The sequence below is a fragment of the Humulus lupulus genome, chromosome X, assembly GCF_963169125.1.
Source record: "Humulus lupulus chromosome X, drHumLupu1.1, whole genome shotgun sequence".
In the NCBI taxonomy this organism is placed as follows: domain Eukaryota; kingdom Viridiplantae; phylum Streptophyta; class Magnoliopsida; order Rosales; family Cannabaceae; genus Humulus; species Humulus lupulus.
Window position 1 is genome coordinate 204026652 of NC_084802.1, and position 14253 is coordinate 204040904.

The following is a 14253-nucleotide window of genomic DNA, read 5'->3' on the forward strand; positions in this document are numbered from 1 at the left end:
TATGGTCTTAGGGATTCCATGCAGTCCTACAATTTCTCGAACATAAATGTCTGCATACTGGTCTGTAGTGAACGTAGTCTTGACAGGCAGGAAGTCAGATGACTTTGTGAGTCTATCCACCACAACCCTAGCCGAGTCGCGTTGCTTACTTGTCTGTGGTAACCCTGTCACGAAGTCCATGGCTATGTCTTCCCACTTCCATTATGGAATACTAAGCGGTTGCAATAAGCTTGCGGGTCACTGATGTTCTGCCTTTACTTGCTAGATATTAGGCATTTAGACACATACTCTGCTACATCTTTCTTCATTCCCGACCACCAATATAGTGCCTTAAGGTCGTGAGTCATCTTGGTAGACTCCGGGTGAACAAAGTATGGGGTAGTGTGTGCCTCTTCTAATATCTTCATCTTAATCTCATGGTCATTCGGCACTCATACCCGACCTTTATATTTCAAGAACCCCTGTCCTGATATAGAGAAATACATAGTCTTGCCTTCTTTGATTGCAGCCATATATGATAATAGTGTGTCATCATGCCCAATTCGTATATCCTCTAGTAAACTCGACTGGATGGAAAAGTTAGTCAGTTGACCCATTTCTATCCTGGCATTAATCAGCTCTTGTTGTAGCGGCTTTTCAATTCCAGATAATGCTGCCAGATTTCAATAATTCTTCCAACTTAACGCATTTGCAACTACATTCGCCTTTCTTGGGTGGTATAGGATTTCACAGTCATAGTCATTTACTAGTTCCAAGCACCTGCGTTGCCTCATATTGAGCTCCTTTTGCGTGAAGAAATATTTTAAGCATTTTAGGTCCGTATAAATCTCACACCATTCTCCATAAAGATAGTGGTGCCAGATTTTTAGTGCGAAGACCACCGCTGCCAACTCCATATCATGTGTTGGATAGTGTTGCTCATATTCCTTCAACTGTCTTGAGGCATAGGCTATCACCTTGTCATTTTGCATCAGCACACAACCTAAACCTTGCTTGGACGCATCACAGTATACTACAAACTTGTCGTTAGGTGTTGGTACGCAAAGTATTGGTGTTGAACACAATTTTTCTTTGAGCAACTGGAAGCTTTCTTGACATTTATCCGTCCAGTTGAGCTTCTGCTGTTTCCGGGTCAGGTTGGTAAGCAAAGTGGTTATCTTAGAAAAGCCTTCTACAAATCTCCGGTAATAGCTTGCTAGCCTGAGAAAACTTCTAACCTCTGATGCATTCTTAGGTCTTGGCCAATCTATCACAACCTCTACTTTAGTTGGGTCTACTGCGACTCCATCCTTGGATACTATGTGTCCGAGGAACGCTACTTGTGATAGCTAAAATTCGCATTTCTTAAACTTGGCGTAAAGTTTATGCTCCTTTAGTCACAACATGGTTAGTCTTAAGTGTTCCTCATGCTTGAATTCTTCCTTGGAGTACACCAATATATCGCCAATGAATACCACAACGAATTTGTCCAGGTAATCCTTGAAGACCCGGTTCATTGAGTCCATAAATGCGGCTGGAGCGTTGGTAAGACCAAAAGACATAACTAGGAACTTGTAATGTCTGTATTGGGTCCTAAAAGCCATCTTTGGTATATCATCTTCCCTTACCTTGAGCTGGTGATAACCGGCTATAGATCAATCTTTCAAAATATAGTCACTCCTCGGAGTTGATCAAATAAATCGTCGATCTGGGGTAGCAGGTACTTGTTCTTAATTGTCACCTTGTTTAGCTCACGGTAATCGATACACATCCGCATGCTTCCATCCTTCTTCTTCACAAATAGAACTGGTGCCCCCCATGGCGAATGGCTCGATCTGATGAATCCCAAGTCTAAGAGCTCTTGTAACTGCGTTTTTAACTCCTTGAGTTCGGTAGGTGCCATCTGGTATGGTGCCTTTGAGATAGGCTCGATTCACAGTACTAGTTCGATTGTGAAGTCAATTTCCCGAGTAGAGGGTAACCCTGGTAAGTCATCAAGAAATATCTCTAGAAATTCCTTTATAATGTGGATGTCTCCAACCTTTAATGGTGTTTCCCGTGCCACATCCGTGACGCTTGCTAAGAATTTGTGACATCCTTTCTCTATTATCTTCTGAGCTTTGAGAGATGAGATAAGTGGTGTCCGTAGTCCTGAAACCTTTATAATAAAACATAGTTTTTGACCCTCAGGGGTTTCGAATGTCACTTGCTTGCGTCGATAGTTGATGGTTGTACCATGTCTTGCTAGCAAGTCTATGCCCAGTATTACGTCGAAGTCCTTGATCTCTAGCTCTATCAGGTCTCCTTCTAGCTCCGTGCCCTCGACTTTGATCGGTACTCCTCGTCTATCTGTTATGATAGAAAAAATTCACCTGAAGGGCAGTTCCGTAACAAACCTATTTCTAAATCTTTCACAAGGTTTGTCTAATTTCTCTATCATTCCTAACGAGATATACGAGTGTGTTGCTCCCAAATCAAACAATACTAAACATATATTATCGAGGATAGGAAGCTGACCTGTGACCACCTTTACTAGTTTTGGCTTCCACCAGTGTCAAAGTGAAGACTCTGGCTGGAACCATCTCCTTCTTTTCTTCTATTTTGAGTCGTTGACAATCTCTTTTCCAATGACCTTCCTAGCCACAATTGTAATAACCCTTGTTATTTGCACGACACTCCCTAGTATATCGTTTCTGGCACTTGGAGCACTGAGGGTATTCCACATAACCCGGATTGTTATTACCATTGTTAGTCCGTGCTCTTTTGTCAGCGTCGGTCAGCTTATTATCGGGATGCTTTCTTTTCTAGCCATTATTGTTATGCTGGTTGTTGTGGTTTCGACCATTCTGAGTCTGAGTCTGATTCTGTTGCTTGGAATCTGACTTGCTTGCCTCCTCCTTGCTAACATTTTCTTGGAGTCTTTCCACCTCTATAGCCATTTCCAAAAACATCAGTGTAAGAAATGGTTCCGAGGTTTGCAAGCTTGACCCCTAATTCAATCTTGGGTTTAAGCCCCCTAGTGAACTTGGTTACCCTCAAGTAGTCATTTTGGACTAACTTTGGTGCAAACTTAGCTAGCTGATCAAATTGTCGAGCGTACTCGACTACCGTCAAATTGCCCTGTTTCAGACTGGCAAATTCTTCTACCCTCGTGGCAATGACTTCCGAGTTGTAATACTTTTTGTGAAACAACACCACAAATCTAGCCGAAGTCATGGTGGTGATATCGGGAGTCTGGTGTACCAAATCCCACCAGATTCTGGCATCCTTTTTTGGCAGAGAAGAAATGCAGGATACACGATCCACGTTACTGAGGTTCATGTGTGCCAAAATCGGCTCTACATTCCTAAGGCATTCTTTAGCCTCAGGCTCGCGTTACTTAGGCCATCTTTATTTTTTCTAAGTTTGTTTCTAACCACCCTATATGACTTAGTTCTCAAGCTCGAAACTTGTCGCTGTCCCAAAGTTAACCATATTGAGGGAGGGTTGGGATAAGTAAAATCGTTCCCACTACTATGGCCCCCTAAACTCTCAATACAGAACCCAGTTCATTGATTTGTATCCACCCTCATCGAATTCAATCATTATTTATTGAATTTATTCTAAATTAATTATGATTTAAAAAATAAATTCAAAGCAAAATTCATACATGCCATTCAAAAATAACAACTTTATTCATTTGAAAAAAGATTTTCACTTATTACAATAATAATTCAAAATAAATAAAGAAACAATACTAATAATAACTAGGGTAAAATTTCTAAAAAATAGGATCTTCTACATCTGACCCTTCATTTAGCATATCATCAGTTATTTCCTCATAATCATCAATATCATAAGCCTCGAAACTACCACAGAGAATATTCATTAGGATATTATTCTTTTGTTCATTGGTGAATTGAATTCAAACCTATTGGTAAACCTAAGTATAAGAAAATAATATCTCATGGCTATCGATAAATCATCTTCATAATCTATAGTTTCCCATAATTCTTCCAATTTTGAACCACAGAAGGTATATATTTAAAAAGCCTAATTACTAGGACATATTGTTCAATGGCTCTCATCATAATTTGCCTAGTGATTTGAAGGTGAACTACCTCCTTGTGAAATTTGACCAATCTTTGAGTGATTATTTCTAGCACTCCTATTGTATCCATTGGCTCTCTAATCCTTTTCAATGTCTGAATGGCACGAATATCTTGATAAGTCATGGCTCCATTCATTTTGACTGATAACATAATGACTAAAACGTTAGTTTTAACATAAACACTTACATTGGCGGTTAGATCCGGAGCTTTTATAGTGTAGGGACCGTCATTAGGTTTAACCTATAAGATTAGAGCATTTAAACACATCATTTTGGAGCTAAAAATGTAATAAAATCCTCAGACAAGCGACATATCACTTTGCCATTACCTCAAGTATGACTTTTGAGCCATGTGGCAACATGTCGTCATACCTCTGCCTAATGTGTCTAAAAATACCTTAAATACATCCAAATGACTCCAAACTTTTAGGGGATGCTTGGATACCCCATTGTATCACTTTAGACCCAAAAAAAAAGTCAATTATAGATGTCTACAACAAAAACACATATTTTCACTTCAACTTAAGTGAAACTGTTAAGTGTTTTACACCATCTTGTGTAAGACTACTCAACCATTATATTTAACCAATCTAAACATTCCCCACTTGGTTAAATATAATCAAATATTTTCTAACTCAAACAATATTAATGCATATAGTAAAGTATGTTTCGGTTTGAACTTTTTCTTTGTGAAAGTACCATAAAGCCTTATCGATATCATTAGTTGCTTAAGAGCTTGAACCAAGTATTCCCGTGATAAGACAAGTGATACCTCATACACCTCTACTTGATCATTCATTTTCCCACTTTTCTCACTTAGCACTAACATGGCCATGTGCTTAATAGTAGCATCCCAAAACTCCTAATGAGATTAAGTACTTGGATTAGCATGTTGGGAGGGCACGTGGGGTAACTATGTGAATCATAATATCATATAATTGAGTATGCATGATTATGTGTATTAAATGTGTTTAAAGACCCGTGTTTGCTAAAAATGGGTGTTTTCGTAATTTTGACCTGTTGATGGTATATTTGTATTTTATGTGCTATATGCTTGAGACCACACTGTTATGTAGATATATTTGTGATATTCGGCAGGAGTGGATCCTTTCGAGCGCTTTTAGCGGAAAAATCTCAACAAGGACAAATACCCAGCTTGGGGGAGCCAAGGGATATTTTGGTAATTTCATATATTTTGAGAATTTTTGGTAAAGAAAATAAATTGGTGGAATAATTGTATTTGATGGATTAGTTGACTAATTTGGAGATTAGAGGTATAATTTGAGGTTTAGTGGGAATTTAGACAAATGACCAAAATGCCCTTGAGGTTAATTAAGAGGTTTATTGAAGGTAAGGGAAAAATGGTATTTTTGACCATTATACTAAGTTAATAGGAGCCAAGTGCTGAGCACTTCACACACACGTTTTACCTCTCTCTATCTCTATTTCTATCTCCCTTCTAGTTTCTTCACCACTTGCTAAGAACACATAATAATGAGATTGAGGCTTGTGAATTGTGGTGGCCTTAAGGAGAATTAGAGCTTTTTATTGAGGTTAGTAGCTGTTGGGGAGCACAATTATTCCCTAGAATTCGTATTTGCAGCAAGGTGTTGAGGTTAGTTTGGATATTTTTCCTTTAGTTTCCATATGTTTTTGATGAAGTTATTGAACTTTGATCCTAAGTGTTTCAATTGTTAGTTTTAAGATGTTATTGGGAGTGTTTATGTTGTTTTGATGTTGTGTGTTAGTTGCCTAGATGAATTGGGGTTGGTTTTGGGGTCTGAAATCACAAGGGAAAAAACTAGGTTCTGGGTTTGTTGCGGTGATGCCACGACGCGGATGCATTTCCTCGAGGGCAAGGTTTGCCCTCTAACCTCTGTGGCACCGCAACCCTTTAGGAGGGCATCGTGGTGTTAATGCATGTTCATTTTTCAAGGTTGGCTCTCCGACCTTTGTGGCGCTGTGACTCTTTAGGAGGGCGCTGCAGCACTAATACTTTTTTAGGGTACATTTTTTCAAGTTTTGGGAACTAGGCTCTGAGCTTAGGGGATTTTATTTGGGGACCCACTTGGGGGCTCAAAGGATGATTCCATTACCCGGTTGAATGGAATTGGAGGTCCCAAAAGCTAAGGTTTGGTTTTGGAACCCGTGATTTGAACTTAGTCCCTAATATGCTTACCATTTATGTTGTGACTAGGATTTTCGCGAGGCTAGAAAAAAGGATCGCACTCGAGGTCGCTTTGTCTTCAACACAGGACTCGAGGTAAGAAAACTGGCATATGCACATAGATCAGGTTGTTTGCTATGTATATTGGCATTGATTTATCTGTGGATGATCGATACGATCTATATTCGACAATCGTGTGTAATGTGGGCCAGTCTCCAATCGTGTGTAACGTGTGCAGTGAAGGCGGGGTCAAGTTGAGGGTGTAGTCCCAACTCGCCCGACATGGACCGTAGGCTTGGTGCCGGAATGTGCACCTCGCTCGGTTGGGCCGTTCAACAAAGCTGTGTTGCTGGGTTGTGTAAATGGTTCATGTGTTTGCAATAAACATGCTTGTAAATTGTGAAACGTGTTTATGATTTATATGACTAGAATGAATGAATTTATTATCTTTAAAGCATGTTGATTATTGTAATGCCTCGAAATCCCTAATGCGGTTTAATGGTTGGATTAGTAGGCTGAGAGGGCCATAATTGATTTATTATGCCATTAAACTGTTATATGCATGTTTATGTGAATTATATTATAATATGATGTTAAATGCATGCATGTAGGTCCACATTTCATGACAAGAGTATTTTGGTAATTTGGCCCGTTGAGGGCGTAATTGTACATTTGTATGCATGTTGGTGATATATTGTTGAGGCCACATTATAATGTGGATTTGTTCGAGCTATTCAGCATGAGACGATCTTTGAATATTAAGTAGCGGTTTAGTCATAACGGGATTAAGTTCGAGGCTCGGGGTGAGTCTCGGGATGATTAAATGATTAGAACGTTGCCAGGAGTATAAGGGTAACGAGATTGGAATTATTGGTATTTGAGAATATCGGGAATAGCGGGAATTGGAGAGCATTAATTATGTTTAAGGAAATAGGTTGGAAATGGCGATTTTAACCTTGGGGAGACTTTAGAAGCTTTAAATGACCTAGGGGCAGTAAGGTCATTTGGCTTAGGTTATATATGTTTTTGGTTGGCTGTAGAAACATATAGAACAAAAACAGAGTCTCATTTCTTCTTCACGTACATAACCCTTTCCTCTATCTTCCTTTAAAGTTTTGGTCCCAAATTGAAGAATCAAGCTAGGAAATCAAAGCTTGGAGGTTATAGACTTAGTTCATCCATTGAGGAGGATTCAAAATGTAATGCCCCAAATTTCCTAATAAGGTTTAGGACCTTGATTAGGAGGCCGGGAGGGCCATAATTGATTTATTATAGTATTTAATGATTATATGCATGTTTACGTGAATTATATTATTATATGATGGTGAATGCATGCATATGGGTTCATATGTCAATTATGAGGGCATTTTGGTAATTTGGCCACTGTGGGCGTAATTGTGTGTTTTGGGTGCATAGTTGTGAATTATTATTATAGCCACATTATAAGGTGGATTGATTCGAGCTATTCAGCATGAGACGATCATGAAATGTAAGTGTTCGGTCTAGTCATAACGGGTTTAAGTTCGGGGCTCGGGGTGAGTCTCGGGGTCATTTTAATGACTAGATCATTACCGGGAATAAAAGGGTAATGGGATATGATTTATTGGTATTTGAGGATATTGAGAATAGCGGGAATTGGAGAGCGTTAATTATAATTAACGGTATAGGTTGGAAAGGACAATTTTGCCCTTGGGGTGGCTTTAGGAACCTTAAGTGACCTAGGGGTATTTAGGTCATTTGGGATTGGATATATATGACTTTAAGGCTGTATAAAAACAGAGACAAAACAAGGGTTTTCTTCTCCAACCCGTACACCATCTCTCACCATTTCTTCTTTGGAGTTTTTGAGCTCAAAGTGGGGTTTCAAGCTAGGAAATCAAGGGGCTGGGTTTGTAGACTTGGTTCAGCCATTGAAGGAGGTTCAAACTCGGATTTTAAGGTGAGTTTAGCCATAGGTTTCTGGTTTATACTCTGTTTTCCTTTAGTTTTTCAGTTTATGTTTTCTTGATGGAAAGTTTGGATTAATAGAGGTTTCGGTGATGTTTTCTTTGGGTGTTGATGAGGGTGAGTTGTAGATGGTGTTTGGTGGTTTAATTGGGTGTTAAGTTGTGAGTTGAGGCAGGTTTTAAGGGCTGGTTTCAAGGGAAAACGCAGGGGAAATTCTGGTGTGCGTGCTGAGTTTTCTGGGCTGGGCGCCGCGGCCCTTGGCGTCTGGCAGGGGAGGCCCTCTCTGTTTGGAGGGCGCGCCGCGGCGCAGCTGGGGAGGGTCGCGGCCCTTAAGGTCATTTTAGCCCAAAATGGTGTTTTAAGCTTGGGGATTCAAGCCTTAGGCCTCGGGGTTGTACCTAGTACGCGGTTAAGTGGGGATTGATGTCCCGAAGGCTAGATATTGGTTTGGGAACTTATATTGATCATTTTTATTAATGGTATCCTATATTTGGTTATGACTAGGTGACCACTAAAGGACTAAAAGTTGATCGTACTCAAGGGTCGTTCTTTTAATCATTCTAGCTCGAATCTGAGGTAAGAAAACTGCACCCTGTATATATGTGACATGCATGGCTGTTATTGATGCATGTTGGTTGATCGTTGAGTAGGACATGCATGGCTGTTATTGATGCATGTTGGCTGATTACTGAGTATGACATGCATGGCTATTCTTGATGCATGTTGGTGGATTATTGAATGTGACATGCATGACGATTATTGGTGCATGTTGGATTGTTGAAAATAATGCATATGATGCATGAGAAACATGTGAATAGGACATGCTTTGAGTACTGATTATGATATTGTTCAGAGCTTGTGCCTCTGGGTTTGTGCATGGTCCTAATTGTATTAATATTTGTTAAGTAAGCATGCTGAATACCTTGTTTATGGATATTGGATATGTGACATATGTTTGGTGGCATGACTTACTTCTGTATGGCACTGACTAGTCAGGGATTCTGACCTAAGAGTCAGAAATGGCATAGTGTCATGAACGTCGGGCCAAATGAAGATTAGATCTAATCGATATCAGCATTTAATGGCTCTATGGCATTAATGCTGGACTGGCCCTAAGGTCGAAGAACTTATAAGTGCTTGCCTGGTCTAAGACCAGATGTTCATAGCCAGGGCATATGGCCCCGGTGACTGTTTGTCACATGGCTAGGGGACGCTGTCCATAGTTACGACTCTAGAGTCGGGAGGAAGGTTATGTTGGTGACCAATCACCATGCACCTATCCTGCTAAAGCTAGTGAGATGCTCACTTATTTTCTTAGCCTGGTGATCCTATCATCACATGGCTAAAGGGTGTTGTCCCCACATTCGTGACTCTTGTGTTAGTCACCTATTTGTTCAGACGGTTGGTCCTGAATAATTAATACAATCAATGTTGATATTATATCATGTTGTATTGTGTTTTCTTGCTGGGCTTCGGCTCACGGGTGCTATGTGGTGCAGGTAAAGGTAAATGAAAGTGTTGACCCAAGATTTGGCCAACTGACACGGAGTCAGAATATGCTTGATATGAATGAAAGAGATGAGAAGAACGTAATGACAAAAGTAAATAAGACACAGTATTTTATAGTGGTTCGGCCCCAGGATCTAGTATTGACCTACGTCCACTTAGAATGATATTGATATAAAAATCAGAAGAGTGATCAAAGAACTAGGGTTCAATGAGTTTCACCACTTTCTGAAGAACAATACAATATTCCTAGGATAATTACTATAATCTCTCACGATTCAAAAGCGAAAAGTCCACTCCCTTGAGCCATCTCTTGCTATTTATAGGCTCAAGGGGAATTACAAAAGATTGTTACAGATATTCTTTCCTGAATAATCGGATACTCAGGAGATTGTGTGAGATAAATTCGGGATTCATAAAGATCTTCCCATAAATGTCGCCTTGTACACGGAACTATCGACCAGACTGGTCGCGGGTAAGACAGGCTTACACTGCTTCTAATGTGTCCTCTGGTCGATACTCTAGCAGAACGTTTCCAGGTGTCAGCCATGTGTCCAGGGATTACTTGCCACGTCATCAATGCTAATTTTATGGATAACAGAAAGCTGGACCATCCTTGAGTTGGAGAGCTTAGGTGATGACGTGTACATATGCAGTTGCTCGTCCGCCACGGCCGAGGTTTAAAGAGGAACTAGTGTTGAACCCTGTTTTGCCGTTTAGAATGGCTTGTTGTAAATATTTTCTGTAATAGACTCTGAAATTATATTTTCGGGATCCCAATATATATATTAAACGTTCTAGTGAAACGTTTTATCCTAATCAAAAATTTTAATCCCTAAACCGCTAATCATACTTAGTTCACGATTTTGCCCAAATGACTCGATTAGCGAGTTTAGCACTGTTTACAAGGCACACCGTAACGGACCCTAGAGTTGGGGCATTACACAAAACCAGCTTGAGGTAGGATTTCATCCAAGAATTTTAAGCTATACTCTATTTTTGTTTATAGTTTTCAGCTTATAGTTTTGATGTGGATAGTAGGAATCAATTGGATTTTTTGTGTAAGATGGATTGGGTTTTGATGAGGGTATGATGTAGATGAGGTTTAGGGGTTGAATTGGGTGTTTTGGTAAGGTTTTGGATTGGTTTGGAAGGTTGGTTTCAAGGAGAATCGCAAGGAGGGAAAACAGAGGTGTTGCTGGTCTGAAGTTGGCACAGAAGCGCTAGGCAGGGAAGAGAGTTGGGCCTCTCTGACTTGGAAATAGCACCTCAGCGCCATTTAATAGGGATGCAGTGCTGGTCCATTTTCCAGGAAGCCTATTTTAGGGCTCGGAATGACCTTTAAGGATCGGGGTTTGGTTCCTTTGCCCCCGTTTGAGTATATTAAGATTCCCGAGAGTGCGGGATTGATCCCGGGAGTGTGGTTTTAGATTGTGAACCATTTATTGATTTACTTTATTAATGGATTATAATTGGTTATGATTAGGTAACCGCTAAGGAATCTAAAGGTTGATCGTTCTCAAGGGTCGTTCTTATATTATTTCTCGCTCGAACCTGAGGTAAGAAAATTGCACCCTGTGTATGTATGACATGCATGTTTGTTATTGATGCATGTTGATTGATAAATGTGGACATGGATTGCCTATTAAATGCTAGCGAATGTTGTTTACCTGTATATGTACTGACTAGTCAGGGACACTGACCTAAGAGTCAGAAACAGCATAAGCGTTCTGAACGCAGGGCCGAATGAAGATTAGATCTAATCGATATCAACATTGAATGGCTCTAAGGCATTAACGCTGGACCGACCCTAAGGTCGATGAATTTATAAGCGCTTGTCTAGTCTAAGAATAGTTACTAGAGCCAGGGCCTAAGGCCTCGGTGACTGCTTGTCACATGGCTAGGGAACGATGTTCCAGGGTTATGACTCTATGGTCATGAGGAAGGTTATGTTGGTGACTAGTCACCATGCACCTATCCTGTTCGAACTAATAAAAGTTCACTTATCTATTAAGCCTCGGTGACCCTATCGTCACAAGGCTAAAGGGAGCTAGACCCAACTTAGTGACTTTTGCGACTGTTGCCTATTTGTTTGGACTGATAGTCCTGAGTGATTATTATGATCAATGATGATATTATATCATGCTTTATTATGTTTTCTTGCTGGGCCTTGGCTCACGGGTGCTATGTGGTGTAGGTAAAGGGAAAGAAAAGCTCACCCAACCTTGAGTGGATAGGTTAGGTGGTGATGTGTACATATGCAGCCGCTTGACCACCACGGCCAAGGAGTTCTCAGAGGAACTAGGGGTTACCCTATTTTTGCCGCTTAGGTCGGTGGGTTGTAAATTTGAAACAGTAATGACCATTTTGAATTGTAAATAACTTATAAATGTTTTTGATGGGCCCATGAACAGTTTTATGTATTTAATAAAATATATCCTTTCCTTTTGATTGGTTTTCCACCTTACCCTGTTAATAACACTTAGAAGCACGTTTTTAACCAAAGGACTCGGGTAGCGAGTCAAATTTCCGGTTCACCGTAACTGTTCTAGAGTAACCAGGGCGTTACAATTATTGCTTATGCTTAATTGGATATTCTTTATGCCATGTGGGGTTTTCTTGCTGGGCCTTGGATCACGGGTGTTCTATGACACATGTAAGGGCATGCTAAAGGTAGACTAGCCATGAGTTGGAGGGCTTTGGAGCAACGCGTACATATTTGGCTGACTTGGCTGCCATGGTCGAGTTATTTTGAGATACTTAGGTTATGAGTCTGATTTTGCCACTTAGGCCGGCTACTTTTGTAACTTTGGTTGTAACTGTTTTTCATTTAAAACTCGTTTTGGGATCCCATGTAATTATTTAAAGTTTCAATGAAGTATCTTTGACCAAATTTTTTAATACTTAAGCCTTTGATTAACTTTAATTACACTTTTAAGTCCAAATGACTCGCTTAGCGAGTTAATAACTACTTTAAACACACAGTGTAATGACTCTAGATTAGCAGGTGTAAGGTCCCAAAGTTCCTAATAAGGTTTGATTAGAGGGGCATGAGGGCATTATTATATTATTATGTGTTAATATGTGATTTAACTGAATATTTATGTGAATTGCATGAGTTATATTATGATATATTTGATTATGCATGTTTAAGTATTAAATGTGCGAAACATGCCCGCTTTGATTTAAATGGGTATATTAGTAATTTTGACCCGCTGAGGAAATAATTGTGATTATATTATATTATATGATTGAGACCATATTATTACGTGGATATATTTGAGATATTTGTCAGGAGTCGGTTCTTTTGAGCAAGAAAGTGGTTTAGTCACAACAGGGATTTATACTCGGCTCGAGGTGAGCCAATGAGTATTTTGGTAATTCGGTGAGTTACCGCGACTCATTAGAGTATGAGTCGTATTTTGGAAAAAATAGTGATATTCTAGGATTGGCGAAATTAATTGGGAATTATAAGTGTAATGTGAGACTGGAGTGTAAAATGACGATTTTGCCCATAGTGGGCTTTGAGAGGAAAGTGAGTAAGTGGGGGAATTTTGGTCTTTTGGACCATTAGGCTGATATATGCCCAACTGAGTTTATCAACTCAAAAAAACAGAAGTCTCATTCTTTCTCTCTCCTCTCACACGTTATCTCTCTTTCTCTCCAAGTTTTGAGTTTTGATGAGAGTTATTGAATTCTAAAGTTTAGAAGCAATCTTTGGTGGGAATTTAGTTGCTTTGGGAGAAGGTTGTTAAGCTTACTGAACAACTGGGAATCATCCTTGGTATAGGTAAATCTGTTTTTTTAAGCTTTTGGTTTTGGTTTTGAAAGTTTCTAAAGAATTACTTAGAAATTGAGTTTCACTTAGGTTTTAAATGCAATTTGGAAAATTTCATATTTTCAGTTTTAGGTCCGATTTTTAACATCAAGTTTACTGACCACAAAACACCTTATTTTTATTTGAAATTTGGTAAGAGCATTCATAATATTTGCAAGATTGAATATGGAAATTTTTGTAATAAAATACCAAGGGGTTATAAAGTTATAACTTGTCAAAGTTGGTAAGAAAATCTGGATTTTGAAAATTGGTTAGTTTGACCTCTGAGTTTTAGAGAAATATTTCATCAAGTAAAAATGATCTTTTTGATTTGAAAATTTGGGAGAACACTTTAGATATATCAAAGTGGTAATCTAGAAACTTAGTAAATAATTGATGAATAAATTTTAAATTATGGATTAGCAAAGTTTGGGTTTTAAACTAAAAATAGACAAGTTTTACACTTGGTAAAAATGAGGTTTTTGACATTTAAAGTAAGAAACTTGTTTTATGATTTATCTCAAACTTTTTAATGACTAATTTTTTTACCACTTTAGCTATGGTTATGATTAGTTTGAAAATTTAAAGAAATGATTTTTCTTAGCTAATAATTTATTTTAGTTGAAAAATAAATGGTCCAAAGCCCTAAAGTTTTAGGAAATGGAATCAAACTTTTTTTTTCTTTTTCTAAATTTAAGTTATGGACTTCTAAAAGACTTATAATTGCCATTTTTTTAAAAGTTGTAT